Genomic DNA, 23,078 nt, shown 5'->3' with positions numbered 1-23,078 from the left:
GCTGACATAATCTCAAGGTCGAATTCCCTTTAAACTTCCCCGACTTTCAGAACATTAGCCGTCAGCCACCCCTCACTGGTGCCCAAGAACTACCCTAAAAAAAAATTTCCTTTGACAAATAAACTATATTACAGTAAACGTTACTGGTGAATTTGAAAAATCTATAGGAAAAATTAATGTGCTCTCTCTCTCTGTCACTCTCAATGACACTAGAACCCAGTTAGTTGGATGCTGGCTTCCTGGATTTTACTCCGTCAGTTGTTCCCTCTCTCTTAGAGCCGCTATACAGTTCCTAGTTCGCAATAGCTGCCTGGGTCATCCTGCGTCACACTGTCGAACCATCTTAGCTTTGGTCTCCCGACTCTCCTTTTGCGGTTAGGGACTTCCTGAAGAAGCTTGTTACGGGATCTCTTCGTAGGCCATTCTTCTACATGTCCAGCAAATTAATGCACTAGTCTTGGAGAATTTATGCAGTTTTCAAGAAGGCTTAAGATCCTCCATTCCTTTCCTACCGTGCAGGAAACATTGAACTTAGATAAAAACATTAATAAAAAAAAAAAAAGAAAAAAGAAGCAGTTCTATTAAGTTGGAAGAATTCTTTCCCAGAAAGTTTAAGGGATCAGCGCTAATTAATCTGCAGCCTCTATTTCTTTCTTTTCTTTAACGTCCAAGAAGAATGGCCAACAGCCCGGAGGGTCACTGAAGAGTTAAGATTGTAAATAGCATCCAATGGGTTGATTCCAATAACCATGTTGCACATGCGCAGTCAAAAAAAAAAAAGAAAAGAAGACAGAATCTACCCTCAGAGGCATTCGACAGGAAGGTATTTACTTTAATGATCTTCCTTCTTAACCTTGATTGCAGTCTAATCTGAAATACACTAAATATTTCGGAAGGTTTAAACTTTAATTTACTTCTCAAATCGTACAAAGGCTTTTTTTTATAGGAGAAGTTCCTAATTTTGCAGGCATTAAAAACATTCTTGTAACGAGCTAATTACAAATTCTACAAATTACTTTAATGTTCAGCCCATGTACGACTTATATGGAGAGTTAAGTGGGTTTGGTAATTCTTGTGTCTTCATCTCCAAATTGCTGACGGAATGTCCTGAAGATTGGTGAGGACTGCCTTCTTTCTACCAAGGATTTAATGAACTCCCTTCTTATTGGGGGGTAAAAAAAAAAAACATGCCGGGGGGAGATTTCTGGGAAATTAGGAGGTGATCAAAGTCTTACTGTGCGTAGTATTGGCAGTTCGGAAATGAAATAGAAATATTGTAAACATTATGCGAGTTTCCGTTGATTGAGCTACGTGGCTACATTCAGATAACATACCTTCACTGGCTACCTATTGACTGCCCAATTACCAGGGACAAGAGAAACTAAACGTTCGAGTGGAGAGAAACAAGGAATTCCCTATGCCATATCCCCCTCCTCCTTAAGGCTTGTTTATTTACTCCCTCCAAATTGGAACGAACAGCTGGCGCGACCTTCCTTGGTAGTTCTGATAAGAGAACCAGCCTTAATATCGCATATAAGCAACTTTCTATTCACGTATAGAAACTAAACTTTATAAAACAATTTTCCCAAGAAAAGAAAATTGACCTTAGTGAACTAATTACGTGAGTGAAAACTTTATTGATAAGTGTATTAAAAAAATAATATAAATTGAGGTTTAAAAAAAAAAAATAATAAAATAAAATAAAGCTAGACAAACAGTTACTATAATAACAAATAAACAATAAAAAGATAATAGAATAGACTAGATAATAATTCGAAGGGATATCTGGGCCCATAATGGTTGACCTAGCGTTAAATAAAAGTTTAACCAACACAAACAACAGTTCATGTTTTTGTAGTAGGCTGGGAAGGTAATTATTGAATTATAAAAATTATGTTGGTCATACATGTGTACACAAAAACATATTCGGTGTGTTCGTGTGTCCCCTATTGTTGTATAACTCATTTAATTGAGTTGTCAACGTGTTTTTTAAACTATTTTTATTGGCTAGTTTTAAATAGAAAGTAGTTGTTTTTTTTTTAATTATAAATTTTTATTTTAGTTCGTACAAATAGTGGCTTTCGTCATTGTATTGAATTTTCTTTTGTTTTCGTTAATAATTTCGTCATAAGTTTTTATTTACATTATTTTGTTTACGATTGGAATTAACATGTATCGGTAACTCAGGTCTTAGCATTGGTGGATGGAGTCCGCAACTACGTGCTTCTTGGAAGACATCTTCACTACTTCCTCTTTAATTAAGATTTTTACCCTTTTTCTTTGGAATTTTTACTGTACGACGAAATAGAGGTAGATAATAAAATTTAAGGACTTCTGAGGGAAGCTTGCTGCTCTCAAGAACTTTTTTCTGTAATCTCTTTAATAAAAACGTACAGTTTAAAAAGTTAAGTAAGTCTAAGAGGTGATTAAACGACAAAAGGTACACAAATAAGCGAGTAACCAACATTTCATTCATACAATGTTATACGTATATACATATGTAATGTAAAATCGATAAACATATGCGTAATTTTGGAATAGGTAAGTATTGTTAAAGTAATCCGATGATAAAACTTCATTACAAATAATCATTTAAAGAGACTTTATTAAATTATTATTTAGAAATGAATTATTAATGCAAGTAGTTATTTATTTGTTATTAAACAGTGTGTACTTTGTTCTCTCGTAATCTTCTGAAGCAAAAAAATGCCTAATTTAAATAAAACTGAGTATTATAATTTCGTTTATTAAAAGTAATAGTAAGTAGAAAAATGAAAAAAACAGATCTACCATTTTATTACAACCCAAAGAGGGCGTGTTCTGACATGCCTGGAAGGTAGGCGTGGTTTAATAAACAGTTCTCGCTTCTGATTCGCTGTTCATCCAACCCACTTTTTCACCATTCCATTCTTCACTATGATTTGTCAAATCTTTATTCTTAATTATTTCTATGAAAAATAAAAGTTTCATTTTTTTTACTAATTTTCCCTCCGTAGGTATTTGATGAAGAATCAAATTATGCGATAAAATTTTTTCTCAATTAAAAACATTAAAAAGTAAAAGATTTTTCTTGCTTAACGTCTTGTTTTCTATACTAATAATGTTAGGGTAAACAGGAAATTGGGAATAATGGTTATTTTCTTGGGAAGTACGTAAAAGAAAATTGTGGGTCATGTTTCATGTTAACATATTGTTACCCGCCAATTTGTGTGTTTATTTGTATAGAGCTGTTATTTATCGATTATTAAGGATTTAATGATAAATAGTTCGATACCTCCTACACTTTACTGGACAAATATTTTAAAAATCGTCCAGAAACTTTGTAGTCAAGTACGGTTACTAGTTGCCTTCGTCCAAAACTCTCTAATTTGTTTAAATGCGTAAAGTCCGTCTTGAAAAATAGGCATAACTTTACTTTATTGAACCTCGATAACATTATTATTTAAGCGATAATTCCATACATTTACGGAAATGACGTTTAGATGTAATTATAGTACTGTGTGTGTGTGTGTGTGTGTAAGTATGTCCTTTTGATAACTGAGTAAGTTAGGGGACGGGTGGGAGGGGAGGTAAACACTTTTCGTATTTAAGTTACTTTAACACGTGTTCTTCCGGAAAAAAATACAGAATTCAAAACCTCAAGAGAAAATACGATTTTTTCTAAGAATAGCTGCTAAAAATCTCTCGCTAACATTCCAAAATAGTCATTTTAATGGATTGTATTAGATTGTAGATTGTATTAAAAGGGCGGTTCCACCAAAAAGGGGAAGAAACGCAGGCAATCCAAAATGTCCACGGTTCCCCTTTTAATGGATACTTGACTTTCCAAAAATGATGACCCTGTTCTAGTGAATATATTTTGTAGATATGTTAAGAGTTGAAGACTGACAGTCAGACACAGAAATACCGCCGCAGGAGAGAGAAAGAGAGAGTTCATTGACTTGCAAAGTAGAGAGCTCGAGCCGGAAGAAGAAGAAGAAGGCTGCGCGAGGAACAGTTTTGTGATTAGCAATGAGCAAGACGCTAGAGCAGCAGAAGTAGGGGGTAATAGGAGAGTGTGGAGGGGATATTACCAAGATCAATGATCTTGTTGCATGCGACTGCTGCACACGACCTTGACACTCACGCCTTGAAGGACTTCTGCCGCTTCTTGATGTCTATTCCGTTCCCCCCACTTTACCCAATCGTGAGCGATTCACAATTAGGCTAAAGAGAATTAGTTAATTCAGAAAGGAATTGGCAAAAACGTTCTAGTACACTTTCACTTATCGCCTGTAAAAGTAAACTTATCGATACACAAAAGCAGTTCGATTTAAAACAAAACAAAAATGATCCAAACATTTGCATTAGTTTTAGGTATTATGACGTAACAACTGTGGCATCCGCCTTGTATAGGCCTTTCACAAATTTCATTCTTAATTGTATGTTCTTACAGGGTCAGATATTCACCATGGTCCAATGTTTGATTTGGTTGCAGATTTGGGTTGCCCATTTCTTGTCTGATGAGATTTGGAGAAGCAAAAACTCTCTGTAAAATTCCCCAGATTTTAGATGAATTTATGTTGTCGACAAGTTACCACTGGGAGTACGTTCATCCATTAAGTGCACCAAAAAAAAAAAAAAAAAACTGCATTGATAACAACCCTAATCTTATCGCAGTAAACTGCAGTTTTATTACAAAGATCCTATATTAAAAAAAAATCATCGAAGCCAGACCATTTCTGGGTCACAGTGCATGTGCATATAACACAGGTTCGGCAACTGGAACCAACCTTAAAAGGACATCACTTCCTGGTTTGGTTGCGCAGCATTGGTAACTAGATTATGTTTAGCTCTGGACTCGTCCAGTTTCACTCACTCAGTTCTGGGATTCGTTCAAACGAAAATATCCATTACATAATATACATGTTCCATAGTTTAAAGTAAATTATTAGAGCCATATTTTGAGAAAATCTCTGGGAAAGACTGAAAGTTCGTCTTGGTAAATTTCACTTTCTGTTTAGCTGATTTTTCGAAATTTCTACTCTCTGTCATTTTACGTTTTTTTGGGCGTGTCTGTTGTGCTGATTGTCCTCTCAACAGGAATGTTTCCGGAATGAAGTGCAACAGCTACACGATTCCCCAATATATTTTGTTCCTTTAGAGAAGTAAGAAGACTGACAAAGAAATCTAATCAGTATCTTGTTTTCGAAGAAAGGCTCCGCGTCATTATAATCCCGTTATTACAAGTGTCACCGTCATGTCTGCCATTGTGTTGCGGAGCTTCCTCCAAAAGAGACCATCGGTGACCTCTATTCTCCTATCTGATCCTGCTGACAGTGTTACCACTCACAATTATCTACCTAGTTAAATTTCTCTTTTTCATCAGATTATTATCTTAGTGCGCTCAGTTTATTTCTTCTAATACTTCAAGGGTTCGTCGTTGTTCTTAAAAAAAAAAAAAAAAAAAATCCCTGATAAAATCGTCCTAGCACTTCCGCTGATTGCTACAACGGAAATACCACAGTGAAACGAAATTAATATCTGCATTTCCCCATTCAATGTGACAAAGTAATTTAGCGCTTGATTTATACGTTTAAACTTGGTTTAGTGGATAGTAGGTCTTCAAAGCAGTATTTTTCCCAAATAGTTGGGCACGGATGTATGCCTTCATCAGTGGCTGATATGGTACGAATGAGGTTTAGAAAGAGACGTGCATACAACAATTCTACGAGTACCTCATCAACTTCTAAAGTGGTGTTTATTGTGTGTTTCTTTATGTATTTTTTTTATTATTAGAAATGACGTAAAGTCTCCCCAATTTCTAGTTTCAACTCAGATCATTAATCAAATCGATTTCATAGTCAAAAAGAAGCACTAAATCAAAGTAAAAATGGTTATCAAAAAGTAAGTTTAGGAAATATAATAATGGGAAAAGGACAGGAAGTTTAGATATTTCCTCGTTTATTTTTAAAGGAAGTGCTGGAAAAATTTTATTTCAAGGAACATCATTTTCTTTCCTCTTAATTGAATAGTAAGGATAATTACATTATCTAACAGTACAATGATCGTGCAGGGCTGCCATCTTGTGAATTTTCTATTAATATCCCTTTTCAGTTCCCCTGAATATAAAAAAAGGAAAAGAAAAATGTGTTTCCAGTTTTTAAAACTCAAAACGGAAAATCACATAATGTCCGGTACCACCACCGGAAATCCAGTAATAAATGTTTAGACAAAATTATCATAACGGAAATGACAGTTTACCGGATACGTAGATTTAGCGCCTTTTTTTTTGAAAAACAGCTGTTTAAGGCAGTTCTCGGGGTGATGTTAAGTTTCCCTCTAATATATCCGTGTAAGTGAATTGTGCAGGCTCATTATTGGAAGGAATTATACTTAGGCAAAGTTCCAAATTTAAAGGAAATTCGAAGGATCAGCTGTAGTGTGTGTGCTGGCAAACATTACGAAAAATTATTCGTGTAGCGGAAGTGCTATTTTTATACTTTTTAGCGATTTCTATTTCCGCACAAAACAATTCCTGTAAGAGAATAGCGTATGAATGGTTCGCATCAGATGTACAATACTTCCTTAAAGTCCAATTAGCTAAGTGAATTTGAACTTTGGGCAAACTTGGAGGACATTTACTGGAAGTCTTGATAGTACTCTAGATGACCGGATACATTAAACTTTCCACCACAAACGGTGCCTCCAGAGAGAGAGAGGAGAGAGAGAGCTCTCTTGCATTCCAGGCTATTTAGCACAGCTTATCTGATGGAAGTAACGAAGATCGCTTATCAGGGCCATCTGTTTTCTCCATTATACAGATCTTTTACCTCTTTCTCTTATCCCTCCTCTCTTCTCACATTCTGCAGTCGCCAGTTATGAATCTCCTTCTTACGTGATAAGACAAAAAATATTGCAATCGTGACATATTTTTCCAAAATGACGTTTTCATCGGAAATATGTCCGTTTCGAGGCCACGTGATTCAGAAAAAGTTTTTTTTATTTTGTACCTGACACCAACAGTATTCTAAAAGCATCCAGGAGAATTCGATGAAAGGCTCTACTGGAAAAGGGAGTGGCGGAAGGAGACAACCTACTCGGCATCCACATCTTCACATGATAAATCCTCCATAACAAGCATTTCCTGTGGCAAATAGCTCAGTATCCAGAAGATAACCCAATAATTCCTCCTATCGAGGTTAGTCCCGAAACTTTCAATCGATGTATTGTCCTTGAAAATAGTATTCCCTAATAATAAAGAAGATATTTTATACCAGTCATTGTTTACACACAAAAAAAAAATCATAATATAGATGAGAAAGTTTGTAACTTCCCTGCAGCAGCCTTCATCACTGCGGGTCCCCCCCCCGCTATAGAGAGTAACCTTGTACAAGAGTATGTGGAAGCTGTGTGTTTTGTAAAACCGCATCTAATTTGAAAATCCATTATGGTAGCTGACCGCGAAAATCAACGTGCTTGACAATAATTATGATCTGGTCAGTATACACGACCGAAGAACGTAGCAACGGTGCGTGACCTAGATTTCTACACACATGGGGAAAATGTTTACAATTTTACTATATATACTCATTAATCATTATATTATCGTGTTTTCTTTTTTCTGCATTTTGTAGCCTTTCAATATCGATTATCTTCCGAAAGAGGGAGTGAAAATTAGCAAAAAAAAAAAAAAACCACACAAATTGGCGGGACTGTGAGGTAATTATAATAATATATTATAATCAATAATATATTATTATATTATAATTAATTATATTAATGAAAATAAAAAACAAAAATCGCAAGCAGCAAGTTCAAGGTTGACACATTGTGGTTATTAAACGTATTCGCACCAAATAGTAAGATCGACATTAGCCAAACTGAGGTAACACTAAATTCTATTGATTCTACTGTTACCACGTAAACGGATCCATCATTTACCTTCAAACCGGAAATAAAAACTTATTTAGAACATTTATTCACGACACTTCCAAAAAAGAAAATAAAATTGCGATTTATACTTTAATGAAAATAACGAAATATAAAAGGTTACATTTTGGAAGTTTTCAAGCTCCTTAAACCTTAGTATCTCTCTTCATATTGCTCACAATTGAATGAAATCAGTGCCAAATTGAAGAGAAAAGTTAGCCTTATAAGTGATATTAATCACAATATTTTAGAGATAATAGTTGATGATATATTGAAGGTTAAATTTTAGTAGTTTAAAAACAGTGAAAAATTAAACTTCAAATATCTCGTAAACTACTCGATAGATTTTGTTTATATTTTAGCTATCTATGGAGACCACTTTTGTCTATAATTGTATGAAATATCGTAATAATCTGTCGTGTAGGAAACGAAATATTTATAGTTAAAGTTTGGTACAGTGAAAACATTAACTTCAAATATCTAGTAAACTACTCGATAGATTTTGTTTATATTTTAGCTTTCTATGGAGACCACTTTTGTCTATAATTGTATGAAATATCGTAATAATCTGTCGTGTAGGAAACGAAATATTTATAGTTAAAGTTTGGTACAGTGAAAACTTTAACTTCAAATATCTCGTAAACTACTCGATAGATTTTGTTTATATTTCAGCTTTGTATGGAGACCACTTTTGTTTATAATTGTATGAAATATCGTAATAATCTGTCGTGTAAGAAATGAGATATTTATAGTTAAAGTTTGGTACAGTTTGAAACAGTGAAAACTTAAACTTCAAATATCTCGTAAACTACTCGATAGATTTTGTTTATATTTTAGCTTTCTATGGAGACCACTTTTGTCTATAATTGTATGAAATATCGTAATAATCTGTCGTGTAGGAAACGAAATATTTATAGTTAAAGTTTGGTACAGTGAAAACTTTAACTTCTAATATCTCGTAAACTACTCGATAGATTTTGTTTATATTTTAGCTTTCTATGGAGACCACTTTTGTCTATAATTACATGAAATATCGTAATAATCTGTCGTGTAGGAAACCAGATATTAAGAGTTAAAGTTTGGTACAGTTTGAAACAGTGAAAACTTTAACTTCAAATATCTCGTAAACTAATCGATAGATTTTGTTTATATTTTAGCTTTGTATGGAGACCACTTTTGTCTATAATTGTTTGAAATATCGTAATAATCTGTCGTGTAAGAAACGAGATATTTAGAGTTAAAGTTTGGTACAGTTTGAAACAGTGAAAACTTAAACTTCAAATATCTCGTAAACTACTCGATAGATTTTGTTTATATTTTAGCTTTCTATGGAGACCACTTTTGTCTATAATTGTATGAAATATCGTAATAATCTGTCGTGTAGGAAACGAAATATTTATAGTTAAAGTTTGGTACAGTGAAAACTTTAACTTCTAATATCTCGTAAACTACTCGATAGATTTTGTTTATATTTTAGCTTTCTATGGAGACCACTTTTGTCTATAATTACATGAAATATCGTAATAATCTGTCGTGTAGGAAACCAGATATTAAGAGTTAAAGTTTGGTACAGTTTGAAACAGTGAAAACTTTAACTTCAAATATCTCGTAAACTACTCGATAGATTTTGTTTATATTTTAGCTTTGTATGGAGACCACTTTTGTCTATAATTGTTTGAAATATCGTAATAATCTGTCGTGTTGGAAACGAAATATTTATAGTTAAAGTTTGGTACAGTGAAAACTTTAACTTCAAATATCTCGTAAACTACTCGATAGATTTTGTTTATATTTTAGCTTTGTATGGAGACCACTTTTGTCTATAATTGTTTGAAATATCGTAATAATCTGTCGTGCAGGAAACAAGATATTTAGAGTTAAAGTTTGGTACAGTTTGAAACAGTGAAAACTTAAACTTCAAATATCTCGTAAACTACTCGATAGATTTTGTTTATATTTCAGCTTTGTATGGAGACCACTTTTGTCTATAATTGTTTGAAATATCGTAATAATCTGTCGTGCAGGAAACAAGATATTTAGAGTTAAAGTTTGGTACAGTTTGAAACAGTGAAAACTTAAACTTCAAATATCTCGTAAACTACTCGATAGATTTTGTTTATATTTTAGCTTTCTATGGAGACCACTTTTGTCTATAATTGTTTGAAATATCGTAATAATCTGTCGTGCAGGAAACAAGATATTTAGAGTTAAAGTTTGGTACAGTTTGAAACAGTGAAAACTTTAACTTCAAATATCTCGTAAACTACTCGATAGATTTTGTTTATATTTTAGCTTTGTATGGAGACCACTTTTGTCTATAATTGTTTGAAATATCGTAATAATCTGTCGTGTAGGAAACGAAATATTTATAGTTAAAGTTTGGTACAGTGAAAACTTAAACTTCAAATATCTCGTAAACTACTCGATAGATTTTGTTTATATTTTAGCTTTCTATGGAGACCACTTTTGTCTATAATTGTATGAAATATCGTAATAATCTGTCGTGTAGGAAACGAAATATTTATAGTTAAAGTTTGGTACAGTGAAAACTTTAACTTCAAATATCTCGTAAACTACTCGATAGATTTTGTTTATATTTTAGCTTTCTATGGAGACCACTTTTGTCTATAATTACATGAAATATCGTAATAATCTGTCGTGTAGGAAACCAGATATTAAGAGTTAAAGTTTGGTACAGTTTGAAACAGTGAAAACTTTAACTTCAAATATCTCGTAAACTACTCGATAGATTTTGTTTATATTTTAGCTTTGTATGGAGACCACTTTTGTCTATAATTGTTTGAAATATCGTAATAATCTGTCGTGCAGGAAACAAGATATTTAGAGTTAAAGTTTGGTACAGTTCGAAACAGTGAAAACTTTAACTTCAAATATCTCGTAAACTACTCGATAGATTTTGTTTATATTTTAGCTTTCTATGGAGACCACTTTTGTCTATAATTGTTTGAAATATCGTAATAATCTGTCGTGTAGGAAACGAAATATTTATAGTTAAAGTTTGGTACATTTTGAAACAGTGAAAACTTTAACTTCAAATATCTCGTAAACTGCTCGATAGATTTTGTTTATATTTTAGCTTTCTATGGAGACCGCTTTTGTCTACAATTGTATGAAATATCGTAATAATCTGTCGGGCAGTAAACGAGATATTTATAGTTAAATTTTGGTACAGTTTGAAACAGTGAAAACATTAACTTCAAATATCTCGTAAACTACTCGATAGATTTTGTTTATATTTTAGCTTTGTATGGAGACCACTTTTGTCTATAATTGTTTGAAATATCGTAATAATCTGTCGTGCAGGAAACAAGATATTTAGAGTTAAAGTTTGGTACAGTTTGAAACAGTGAAAACTTAAACTTCAAATATCTCGTAAACTACTCGATAGATTTTGTTTATATTTCAGCTTTGTATGGAGACCACTTTTGTCTATAATTGTTTGAAATATCGTAATAATCTGTCGTGCAGGAAACAAGATATTTAGAGTTAAAGTTTGGTACAGTTTGAAACAGTGAAAACTTAAACTTCAAATATCTCGTAAACTACTCGATAGATTTTGTTTATATTTTAGCTTTCTATGGAGACCACTTTTGTCTATAATTGTTTGAAATATCGTAATAATCTGTCGTGCAGGAAACAAGATATTTAGAGTTAAAGTTTGGTACAGTTTGAAACAGTGAAAACTTTAACTTCAAATATCTCGTAAACTACTCGATAGATTTTGTTTATATTTTAGCTTTGTATGGAGACCACTTTTGTCTATAATTGTTTGAAATATCGTAATAATCTGTCGTGTAGGAAACGAAATATTTATAGTTAAAGTTTGGTACAGTGAAAACTTAAACTTCAAATATCTCGTAAACTACTCGATAGATTTTGTTTATATTTTAGCTTTCTATGGAGACCACTTTTGTCTATAATTGTATGAAATATCGTAATAATCTGTCGTGTAGGAAACGAAATATTTATAGTTAAAGTTTGGTACAGTGAAAACTTTAACTTCAAATATCTCGTAAACTACTCGATAGATTTTGTTTATATTTTAGCTTTCTATGGAGACCACTTTTGTCTATAATTACATGAAATATCGTAATAATCTGTCGTGTAGGAAACCAGATATTAAGAGTTAAAGTTTGGTACAGTTTGAAACAGTGAAAACTTTAACTTCAAATATCTCGTAAACTACTCGATAGATTTTGTTTATATTTTAGCTTTGTATGGAGACCACTTTTGTCTATAATTGTTTGAAATATCGTAATAATCTGTCGTGCAGGAAACAAGATATTTAGAGTTAAAGTTTGGTACAGTTCGAAACAGTGAAAACTTTAACTTCAAATATCTCGTAAACTACTCGATAGATTTTGTTTATATTTTAGCTTTCTATGGAGACCACTTTTGTCTATAATTGTTTGAAATATCGTAATAATCTGTCGTGTAGGAAACGAAATATTTATAGTTAAAGTTTGGTACATTTTGAAACAGTGAAAACTTTAACTTCAAATATCTCGTAAACTGCTCGATAGATTTTGTTTATATTTTAGCTTTCTATGGAGACCGCTTTTGTCTATAATTGTATGAAATATCGTAATAATCTGTCGGGCAGTAAACGAGATATTTATAGTTAAATTTTGGTACAGTTTGAAACAGTGAAAACATTAACTTCAAATATCTCGTAAACTACTCGATAGATTTTGTTTATATTTTAGCTTTGTATGGAGACCACTTTTATCTATAATTGTTTGAAATATCGTAATAATCTGTCGTGCAGGAAACGAGATATTTAGAGTTAATGTTTGGTACAGTTTGAAACAGTGAAAATTTAAACTTCAAATATTTCGTAAACTACTCGATAGATTTTGTTTATATTTTAGCTTTCTATGGAGACCACTTTTGTCTATAATTGTATGAAATATCGTAATAATCTGTCGTGTAGGAAACGAAATATTTATAGTTAAAATTTGGCACAGTGAAAACTTTAACTTCAAATATCTCGTAAACTACTCGATAGATTTTGTTTATATTTTAGCTTTGTATGGAGACCACTTTTGTCTATAATTGTTTGAAATATCGTAATAATCTGTCGTGCAGTAAACGAGATATTTAGAGTTAAGTATGGTACATTTTGAAACAGTGAAAACTTTAACATCAAATATCTCGTCAACTACTCGATAGATTTTGTTTATATTTCAGCTTTGTATGGAGACCACTTTTGTTTATAATTGTATGAAATATCGTAATAATCTGTCGTGTAAGAAACGAGATATTTAGAGTTAAAGTTTGGTACAGTTTGAAACAGTGAAAACTTAAACTTCAAATATTTCGTAAACTACTCGATAGATTTTGTTTATATTTTAGCTTTGTATGGAGACCACTTTTGTCTATAATTGTTTGAAATATCGTAATAATCTGTCGTGCAGGAAACAAGATATTTAGAGTTAAAGTTTGGTACAGTTCGAAACAGTGAAAACTTTAACTTCAAATATCTCGTAAACTACTCGATAGATTTTGTTTATATTTTAGCTTTCTATGGAGACCACTTTTGTCTATAATTGTTTGAAATATCGTAATAATCTGTCGTGTAGGAAACGAAATATTTATAGTTAAAGTTTGGTACATTTTGAAACAGTGAAAACTTTAACTTCAAATATCTCGTAAACTGCTCGATAGATTTTGTTTATATTTTAGCTTTCTATGGAGACCGCTTTTGTCTATAATTGTATGAAATATCGTAATAATCTGTCGGGCAGTAAACGAGATATTTATAGTTAAATTTTGGTACAGTTTGAAACAGTGAAAACATTAACTTCAAATATCTCGTAAACTACTCGATAGATTTTGTTTATATTTTAGCTTTGTATGGAGACCACTTTTGTCTATAATTGTTTGAAATATCGTAATAATCTGTCGTGCAGGAAACAAGATATTTAGAGTTAAAGTTTGGTACAGTTTGAAACAGTGAAAACTTAAACTTCAAATATCTCGTAAACTACTCGATAGATTTTGTTTATATTTCAGCTTTGTATGGAGACCACTTTTGTCTATAATTGTTTGAAATATCGTAATAATCTGTCGTGCAGGAAACAAGATATTTAGAGTTAAAGTTTGGTACAGTTTGAAACAGTGAAAACTTAAACTTCAAATATCTCGTAAACTACTCGATAGATTTTGTTTATATTTTAGCTTTCTATGGAGACCACTTTTGTCTATAATTGTATGAAATATCGTAATAATCTGTCGTGTAGGAAACGAAATATTTATAGTTAAAGTTTGGTACAGTGAAAACTTTAACTTCAAATATCTCGTAAACTACTCGATAGATTTTGTTTATATTTTAGCTTTCTATGGAGACCACTTTTGTCTATAATTACATGAAATATCGTAATAATCTGTCGTGTAGGAAACCAGATATTAAGAGTTAAAGTTTGGTACAGTTTGAAACAGTGAAAACTTTAACTTCAAATATCTCGTAAACTACTCGATAGATTTTGTTTATATTTTAGCTTTGTATGGAGACCACTTTTGTCTATAATTGTTTGAAATATCGTAATAATCTGTCGTGCAGGAAACAAGATATTTAGAGTTAAAGTTTGGTACAGTTCGAAACAGTGAAAACTTTAACTTCAAATATCTCGTAAACTACTCGATAGATTTTGTTTATATTTTAGCTTTCTATGGAGACCACTTTTGTCTATAATTGTTTGAAATATCGTAATAATCTGTCGTGTAGGAAACGAAATATTTATAGTTAAAGTTTGGTACATTTTGAAACAGTGAAAACTTTAACTTCAAATATCTCGTAAACTGCTCGATAGATTTTGTTTATATTTTAGCTTTCTATGGAGACCGCTTTTGTCTATAATTGTATGAAATATCGTAATAATCTGTCGGGCAGTAAACGAGATATTTATAGTTAAATTTTGGTACAGTTTGAAACAGTGAAAACTTTAACATCAAATATCTCGTCAACTACTCGATAGATTTTGTTTATATTTTAGCTTTGTATGGAGACCACTTTTGTCTATAATTGTATGAAATATCGTAATAATCTGTCGTGTAAGAAACGAGATATTTAGAGTTAAAGTTTGGTACAGTTTGAAACAGTGAAAACTTAAACTTCAAATATTTCGTAAACTACTCGATAGATTTTGTTTATATTTTAGCTTTGTATGGAGACCACTTTTGGCTATAATTGTTTGAAATATCGTAATAATCTGTCGTGCAGGAAACAAGATATTTAGAGTTAAAGTTTGGTACAGTTTGAAACAGTGAAAACTTAAACTTCAAATATCTCGTAAACTACTCGATAGATTTTGTTTATATTTTAGCTTTCTATGGAGACCACTTTTGTCTATAATTGTTTGAAATATCGTAATAATCTGTCGTGTAGGAAACGAAATATTTATAGTTAAAGTTTGGTACATTTTGAAACAGTGAAAACTTTAACTTCAAATATCTCGTAAACTGCTCGATAGATTTTGTTTATATTTTAGCTTTCTATGGAGACCGCTTTTGTCTATAATTGTTTGAAATATCGTAATAATCTGTCGTGCAGTAAACGAGATATTTAGAGTTAAGTATGGTACATTTTGAAACAGTGAAAACTTTAACATCAAATATCTCGTCAACTACTCGATAGATTTTGTTTATATTTCAGCTTTGTATGGAGACCACTTTTGTTTATAATTGTATGAAATATCGTAATAATCTGTCGTGTAAGAAACGAGATATTTAGAGTTAAAGTTTGGTACAGTTTGAAACAGTGAAAACTTAAACTTCAAATATTTCGTAAACTACTCGATAGATTTTGTTTATATGTTAGCTTTCTATGGAGACCACTTTTGTTTATAATTGTATGAAATATTGTAATAATCTGTCGTGTAAGAAACGAGATATTTAGAGTTAAAGTTTGGTACAGTTTGAAACAGTGAAAACTTTAACTTCAAATATCTCGTAAACTACTCGGTAGATTTTGTTTATATTTTAGCTTTGTATGGAGACCACTTTTGTCTATAATTGTTTGAAATATCGTAATAATCTGTCGTGCAGTAAACGAGATATTTAGAGTTAAGTATGGTACATTTTGAAACAGTGAAAACTTTAACATCAAATATCTCGTCAACTACTCGATAGATTTTGTTTATATTTCAGCTTTGTATGGAGACCACTTTTGTTTATAATTGTATGAAATATCGTAATAATCTGTCGTGTAAGAAACGAGATATTTAGAGTTAAAGTTTGGTACAGTTTGAAACAGTGAAAACTTAAACTTCAAATATTTCGTAAACTACTCGATAGATTTTGTTTATATGTTAGCTTTCTATGGAGACCACTTTTGTTTATAATTGTATGAAATATTGTAATAATCTGTCGTGTAAGAAACGAGATATTTAGAGTTAAAGTTTGGTACAGTTTGAAACAGTGAAAACTTTAACTTCAAATATCTCGTAAACTACTCGGTAGATTTTGTTTATATTTTAGCTTTTTATGGAGACCACTTTTGTCTATAATTACATGAAATATCGTAATAATCTGTCGAGACCAATAACTATAAACGAGGCACGCGTGGCTAGCGGTCGCACAACAGTCTCCCGCCATTATTTCATTTTAAATGTGTACGTGTACACAATTAATGGACGTAGATTTTCGTCGATTCTCTTTGTATTATACAGCCAGTACTTGATTGCACTTGGCTGATATATATTACTCTATTTATCCTTTACTTAAATCAGCAAACCTTAAAAGTGTACCACGATCAACGGACTCTCCCCCCAAAAAAACCTAGACCAGCGTTCCCCAACCTGTGTTACGCGAGTTGCTGGTTGGTGGTAAGCGAAAAATAATCAGTAATGGCGGATATACGAAATAAAAATATCATAGAAACGTTTTTTTCCTATAATACTTAAAAATTATTTTAATTAATAAAATTAAACAGTAAAGTTGTTAACATGTACAGTAATAAGGTAGGTCTGTCTCAAGATATACGAGAAAATACGATATAATAGCACATTTAACAAGATTAAAATTGTCTTTCATGCAGTATTTTCCCAAAACCAGAAAACCCAAATGATAATTGGATATCAAACCCCCTTTCTATAAAGAAAATTTTGGAAAAGCTACATCATTATCTAGATAAGAAATAAAGAAAATTTAATAGAATTATCGTGTGATGGAAATAATACAATTCCTATTAAAGAATGGGACGATTATCTCCGTCTACAATTTCCAATTAAAAATTTAGCTACTAAATATTATTTTGATGTGTGTCATCCTTTTCTAGATCAACCTATTTCTAAATCTGAAATCTTACAGTCGATTATGAAATCAAAAGCAGGGAAATCGGCAGGCCTAGATGAAATATCGTATGATTTTTATAAATGCTTACCTGAAAACTGGTTGTTATTTTTAGAAGTTTTGTTTAATAAAGTTTTGGAAACAGAAGTAATTCCTAAGAAATGGACAGAAGTTGTTATGATTATGATGCATAAAAAAGGAGATAAGTCACTAGTTGAAAATTACAGAGGCATAGGTTTAGTTAACTGTATAGCTAAGTTGTTCACACAAATAATATTTTTCCGTATGTATGAGTTATCGGAAATTAATAACTTTTTACCAGAAAGTCAGAATGGGTTCAGAAGGAATAGAGGGTCCTTGGATGATGTTTTTATTTTAAACTCTATAATAAATATTCATTTTGGCCTACGAAAAAAGAATCTCTATTTGTTATTTATAGACTTTAAGCAAGCCTTTGATTCCTTAAATCACCATATTCTGTGGACTAAACTAAAGCAACTCGGATTTTTTGGTAAAATGTTCAGAATAATTCAAAAAATTTATAGCATGTGTACGGCAAGAATTAGAAGTAACAACAGTCTGACTTCTCGACTGAAAATTTCCCGAGGCGTAATTCAAGGGGAAATTTTAAGCCCGTTACTTTTCAACCTATTCATTGGCAATATGGAGGAATATTTTAGAAGCAATGGTGCCACCGGAATAAAAATCGATAATAACCACGATATTATTTCACTAGGATATGCTGATGATTTGGTTATCATGGGTGACTCATATACAGACATAAAAAAGAAGCTGGACCTACTATATCTGTATTGTATAAATAACGAATTAACGGTGAATGTTAACAAAACAAAAATTCTAAAATTAGGTTTAGGAAGGGAACCCAAAAAACAAAGGAAATTTTATTTCAATAATCAAGAAATAGAAAAAGTAAAACAATTCGACTACTTAGGCATAACTTTTTCTCGGTCTGGGCAATTTAACGATACTGTATCTTCCTCGATCGCCAAAGCGAATGCAGCAACAGGAACAGCGATAAACATTCTTTGCAAGGGAAAATCTAACTCCTGGAAGTCTAGAACGTATTTATTTCAGTCTTTAGTGAAAAGCTGTTTACTATATTGTTGTCCTGTATGGGCATTGAGGCATGGCGATCAATTGGAAAAAGTACAAATGAATTATTATAAACGTTTACTGTGTCTCCCGCGGACCACACCAAATCACTTAATTAGATTGGAGACTGACCAGTTAAAACTTTCATTTAATATTTTAAAATCAACTCTTCATTGGATGTTCAAGATCAGTAATGCAGCCGAAAATAGTTTTCTATATCTCTGTTTTGCGACCCTTGTGAACTATAGCGTACTTAAACCAGGGGAGATCAAATATAATTGGCTTTCACAAGCCAAGGAATGCCTGAAATGCATTAGTATAGACGATTTAGGTCCTTTACAGGAGCTGGTCAGAGTTAAGAGAAACATTAAAATAACTTTAGAAAGATACAAAAATTATTTAATTCAAGCCGATTTAGAAAGAGTCTTAAAGTCATCTTTTAATATATTTTGGAATAATGCAGTATTGTTGAATGAAACTCAGAAATATCTTCAGAGCTCTATTCCTTTCAAATTTATCAAAATTTACGCCCAAATAAGACTTTCTGGCCCTTATTTTATCAAACTTACACTTAATAAAATTACCTATAAAATTAATCCAAAAAACCTTTGCCTTTTATGTAATTTAAACGAACCTGAAACTTTAACACATATATTTATAAAGTGTCCATTATACAAGCTATTTAGAAAGCAATTAAATATAACTGCAGAAAACCATGCCAGTTCTGAATTTACAAATCTGTTTTTTAATACTCCTTTTGAACATACAATATATCGTATCTATAAGTTTCTTGAAAATGTATTAAAATTAAGAGCCTTTGTTCTAAATGAGTGATCAGTTATAATTTCTTTTTGTTATGTGTAAGTTTCTGTTTATTTAATTTTATTTAATTTATTTTAAGTTTCCGGCTTTTGGTTTTTTGTGTTGTGATTAATATATTATATTAGGAATATTTGTCATAGTACTAAGTAGCAGAACTCCATTTGTAACAGGTTTTACCTTTGTACAAATTTGAATAAATAAATAATAAATAAATTATCGTGTGACAGAACTTAAATGATAACTATGTAAAGATCTGCTTAAAGGGACTGGATTGTAATGAAGTAAGCTCTGTACAAGCAATATTAAATTTAATTGGTACTTACAGGTAGTTGAAATACTTAAAAGAAATTATTTTAGAAGATTTGGGCACAAATATAATAATCCTAAAGAAGAACTTAGTAAATTAATTAATAATTTTGAAGAGAAAAATATCTACGCAATTTTTAATTATTTAAAAGAAAGTGTTAAAACTAAGATCTTACACTTTACAAAGTTTATAAAGTGAACATGAACTCCTTTGTATCAGACACATTGTATCTCTATACAAATAAAGATAACAATAATAAAATAACACACTCGGAATAACAAATTGCGAAAAATCATTTTTACGAAGTGGTACAATTTAGCACATGATGTACTACCAAGTGGTACGTGAGCCAAAAAAGGGAAACGCTGATCTAGACGGTTATAATAACTTATCTTACAATAAAAAAGTTCAATATATTAATTTAGTAGCCAGATTTGTTAAACTGAACTTAATTCTATATTATATACGAGTAAGAAAAAAAAATATGTTCCGTTTAATTTCATGAGGTCACTAATTATTTTGATAGAAGGAGAAATTAAATCCGTCATGACAATGAAAGTTATAACCTAGTTCCTGCTAATTAGGTTATTAACAGTGTTACCACCCTAGATGTGCAGTACACTGATAAAGGGTTTGCTGATTGGCTTTGTGTGTGGCCATTTTTTTTTTGTTCTGTATAGCCAATAGCATTGCAATTTGATGCACTGATTAAGTCTCCATTAATTGTTAATGAAAATAATCGAAACAATTACTGCAGATTGCTTATTTAAAAAAAAAAAAACACAAAATTACAAATCGATGACTGTTTAGTTTCCGGTTTATGATACGAGTTTCGTGTTTTATGTCTCAATTACTTTATTCTTATAAACTATAAAAAGTTATCTTTTGTTTTATTTTATTTATTTATTTTTAAATTATGATCATAAAATGGCCGACAAATCTGACAATACCGCTAATATTTCTAAGAACTACTGTGAAAAATAATTTTCAGATGAAATTAAATATATTTTCTATTAACTCATGTTTTTTAGAGTTGCAATTCACATTTACGTATATGTATATTTTTTTTACTAATATGTTATAAAACTGATAGCAGAGTTTTAATTATCGTATTTTATAATTAGTCTAATTTCGCGTCGGCAATTTTGGACTGTTGTCAAAGTAGCCTGCAATTGGGGGATTGGCACGTTTAACAATGAGGATTTTATTGCTATTGTAGAAGGGGAGGTTGTAGATTGTAGATTGTATTAGAAGGGAGGTTCCACCAAAAAGGGGAAGGAACGCAGGCAATCCAAAATGGTTCCCATTGTTCCCCGCCCACACCTCATCTCATCAGAGATACCGAGGCTTCAAGACCAACAAATCCGGCTAAGAGTTCCTGGATAGCAGGACAATAAACTAATAAAGTAGTGACTGTACACACGGGGGAGCATGGCGACTCAATCGCCCAGTGCACTGGAAGTTCTGGTAAAGATTACCAGATGCTACAATCTCCGGAAGCGAAACTAGGGGAAGTTACTTCTTCGGTTAAGTCTGGAGGAGCAGAAGGAGGTCAGAGTCATTTTGGTCTCAGTTTCAGGCATCCCAAAAATATTTTACCATTTAATTTATTATTAGGCCCGGGAATACATTAGATCCAGTGGGCCTGAACTCACTCGCGGGTTCTTATATAGCTGTCTGCCCTCTTTCTGATAACCATTCAGGCAGATCCACTTATCTAGCATCATCTCACGTCCAAAACTGACATGTTCTCGTGGTGACTGAGAAGATGGCATAACTCTTCCCGAAGGCTAAACAACCATCCTCCCACAATAGATCACAGGGACTCTACCCATCATCATTGCAATACCTCGACCACCACGAAACCTTTCCTCAACTCGTCTCAGCCTGGAGACAGAACTCCTTGCGTGCTGTGGCTCACGATCCCGTCTTACCATTTCGTAGAGAGGCTATGTCTCCTACTTAAAGGCCTAGAATGGTCACTGGCCCAGATACCGTGACTCGCAGTTTCTCGCATCCTCCTGGTGTCAGCTTAGACTTACTACACCATTCCAGGTGAAGATGGTATTCCGTTCAGCGTCCCCCATTAATCGCCTCTTACGACAGGCAGAGGACTATTCTTACCCGGCCCCAAACGGAGGTCCAAAACTGACAGCACTGATTTGGACTTCTCAAAGAAATTCCACTATAAACTTTTCTTATTATTAGACCTTAGTAGTAAAAGTGATTCATTGAAGGCCATGCAAAGACAAGGGCCTCTTAACAGAGATTCCTCTGCACAGATTCTTGGAAAAGATTAACAAATGAAGAAAGCGGAAATCGTTTGAATTAAAATGGCGGAAATCCACGTTAATATGCAAATTTACCGCTGCAAAAAAATTCTAATTTAATTAAGAGATATTCTTGGTTGGTTACAGTTTATTAAATATTATTTAACTTCGTGCGTCAACAAATCGAAGAAAATTTTCATATATTTCTTTTTTATGGAAGATGGAAAATTTTCTCTTTCATTAAATGGAAATTCCTCAAAATTAAATAATTCTTAAAAAAAAGAAAAATATCACAAAATTCCAAACTTGAAGAAAGCGATTAAAATTGATGTTAACTGAACAAAAAATAACTCGAACAAAACGACTAAAAGTAAATTAAGTGAAATGATTTAAAGAAGAACATAATGACGTAATTTGGAATTCAGTGGTGCGTAGATGAAAAGTCTATTTCAGGTCCCATCTCTCCTTATTTATTAATCATTCTCTCTACTGATGCATCCAGCTTTAATTGTTCGATTTCTCTTGATTATATCTGTTACTGCTGAATGTTTTATCTTTTCTTTGTTATGCTAATCTGTGCGTATCATGTATTCAGTGGGTAAGAAATCGGAAGTTCTCGGGTAAAGAGAGGCGCGAAGTTTGAGTTTTTTAAAAGTTTTTCTATTCTTAGTTCTGCAGTCAAATAGTTTGCTTATGCACTCGATTTCCGTTACAATACAAATCTGATATTAACTGATGTCCAATAATATATACGTGAAATGGGTCATATTTACGATGTGACATTACTCATACTACCTCCTGATTACATATTTAATTATTAGTTACATTATCTTACATAAAATTGCACCTTTTTTACCGTAATAGTACTTTAGAACTTCATCCATGCTCACCATGTCCTACAAAGTATTTTGTTAGAAAAATTGTAACTTTAATTTATCCTTTTGTTGAAATTTACACCTGTACAATAAGTAAATGAGATAAATGTATATAGTAACGTGGCAGACGTGAATGACTGTCATCCAGTGATGGCCGCCATTAGTCACCCAGTTGGTCACGGGGCCAACGGCGCCTCAGCCGTCTTCGAGGATTGGAGGGTAGCGTAGTTGAAGACAAGTTTGCAGCTAAAGGGTTGAGGTATGAAATGAGAGTTTTTGATGAATATTTTTGATGAATGGAATTTGGAGATTTGTATGCATTGTGTGGTTGCTAACATATAGAATGGAGCGTCTACTATGCGGCGGAATATTTTGGATTGGAGTGTTTGCAGTCTATTGATGTTTGATTTTTTAGCTGTTCCGTAAAGTTCGAGTCCGTAAGTCCATATTGGCGGTGAGAAGAGCTGC

General features: G+C 32.2%; 2 protein-coding genes across 8 annotated transcripts in view; one reads left to right on the top strand and one right to left on the bottom strand.

Annotated features, from left to right (window-relative positions):
* Rab3GAP1 (RAB3 GTPase activating protein subunit 1) overlaps positions 1 to 23,078 on the top strand; it is a 116,237-nt gene that overhangs the window by 36,065 nt on the left and 57,094 nt on the right. The window lies entirely within an intron of this gene.
* Positions 1 to 23,078, bottom strand: part of haf (leucine-rich repeat and fibronectin type-III domain-containing protein hattifattener) — an 87,964-nt gene that overhangs the window by 28,012 nt on the left and 36,874 nt on the right. The window contains exon 1 of one of the 3 annotated variants that reach the window (XM_074132438.1): positions 19,482 to 19,673. The exons of the other annotated variants lie outside the window; for them this stretch is intronic. The gene's annotated coding sequence lies outside the window, so the exon portion shown is untranslated. Of the gene's footprint in view, positions 1 to 19,481; positions 19,674 to 23,078 lie in introns of those variants that run through there. 3 annotated transcript variants of the gene reach the window in all.

This window comes from Rhodnius prolixus, unplaced genomic scaffold (genome assembly GCF_049639745.1).
Source record: "Rhodnius prolixus isolate KJV_2025 unplaced genomic scaffold, Rpr scaffold_4, whole genome shotgun sequence".
Classification (NCBI taxonomy): domain Eukaryota; kingdom Metazoa; phylum Arthropoda; class Insecta; order Hemiptera; family Reduviidae; genus Rhodnius; species Rhodnius prolixus.
The sequence above is the reverse complement of the archived record's forward strand: the minus strand, read 5'-3'. Positions and strand labels throughout refer to the sequence as shown.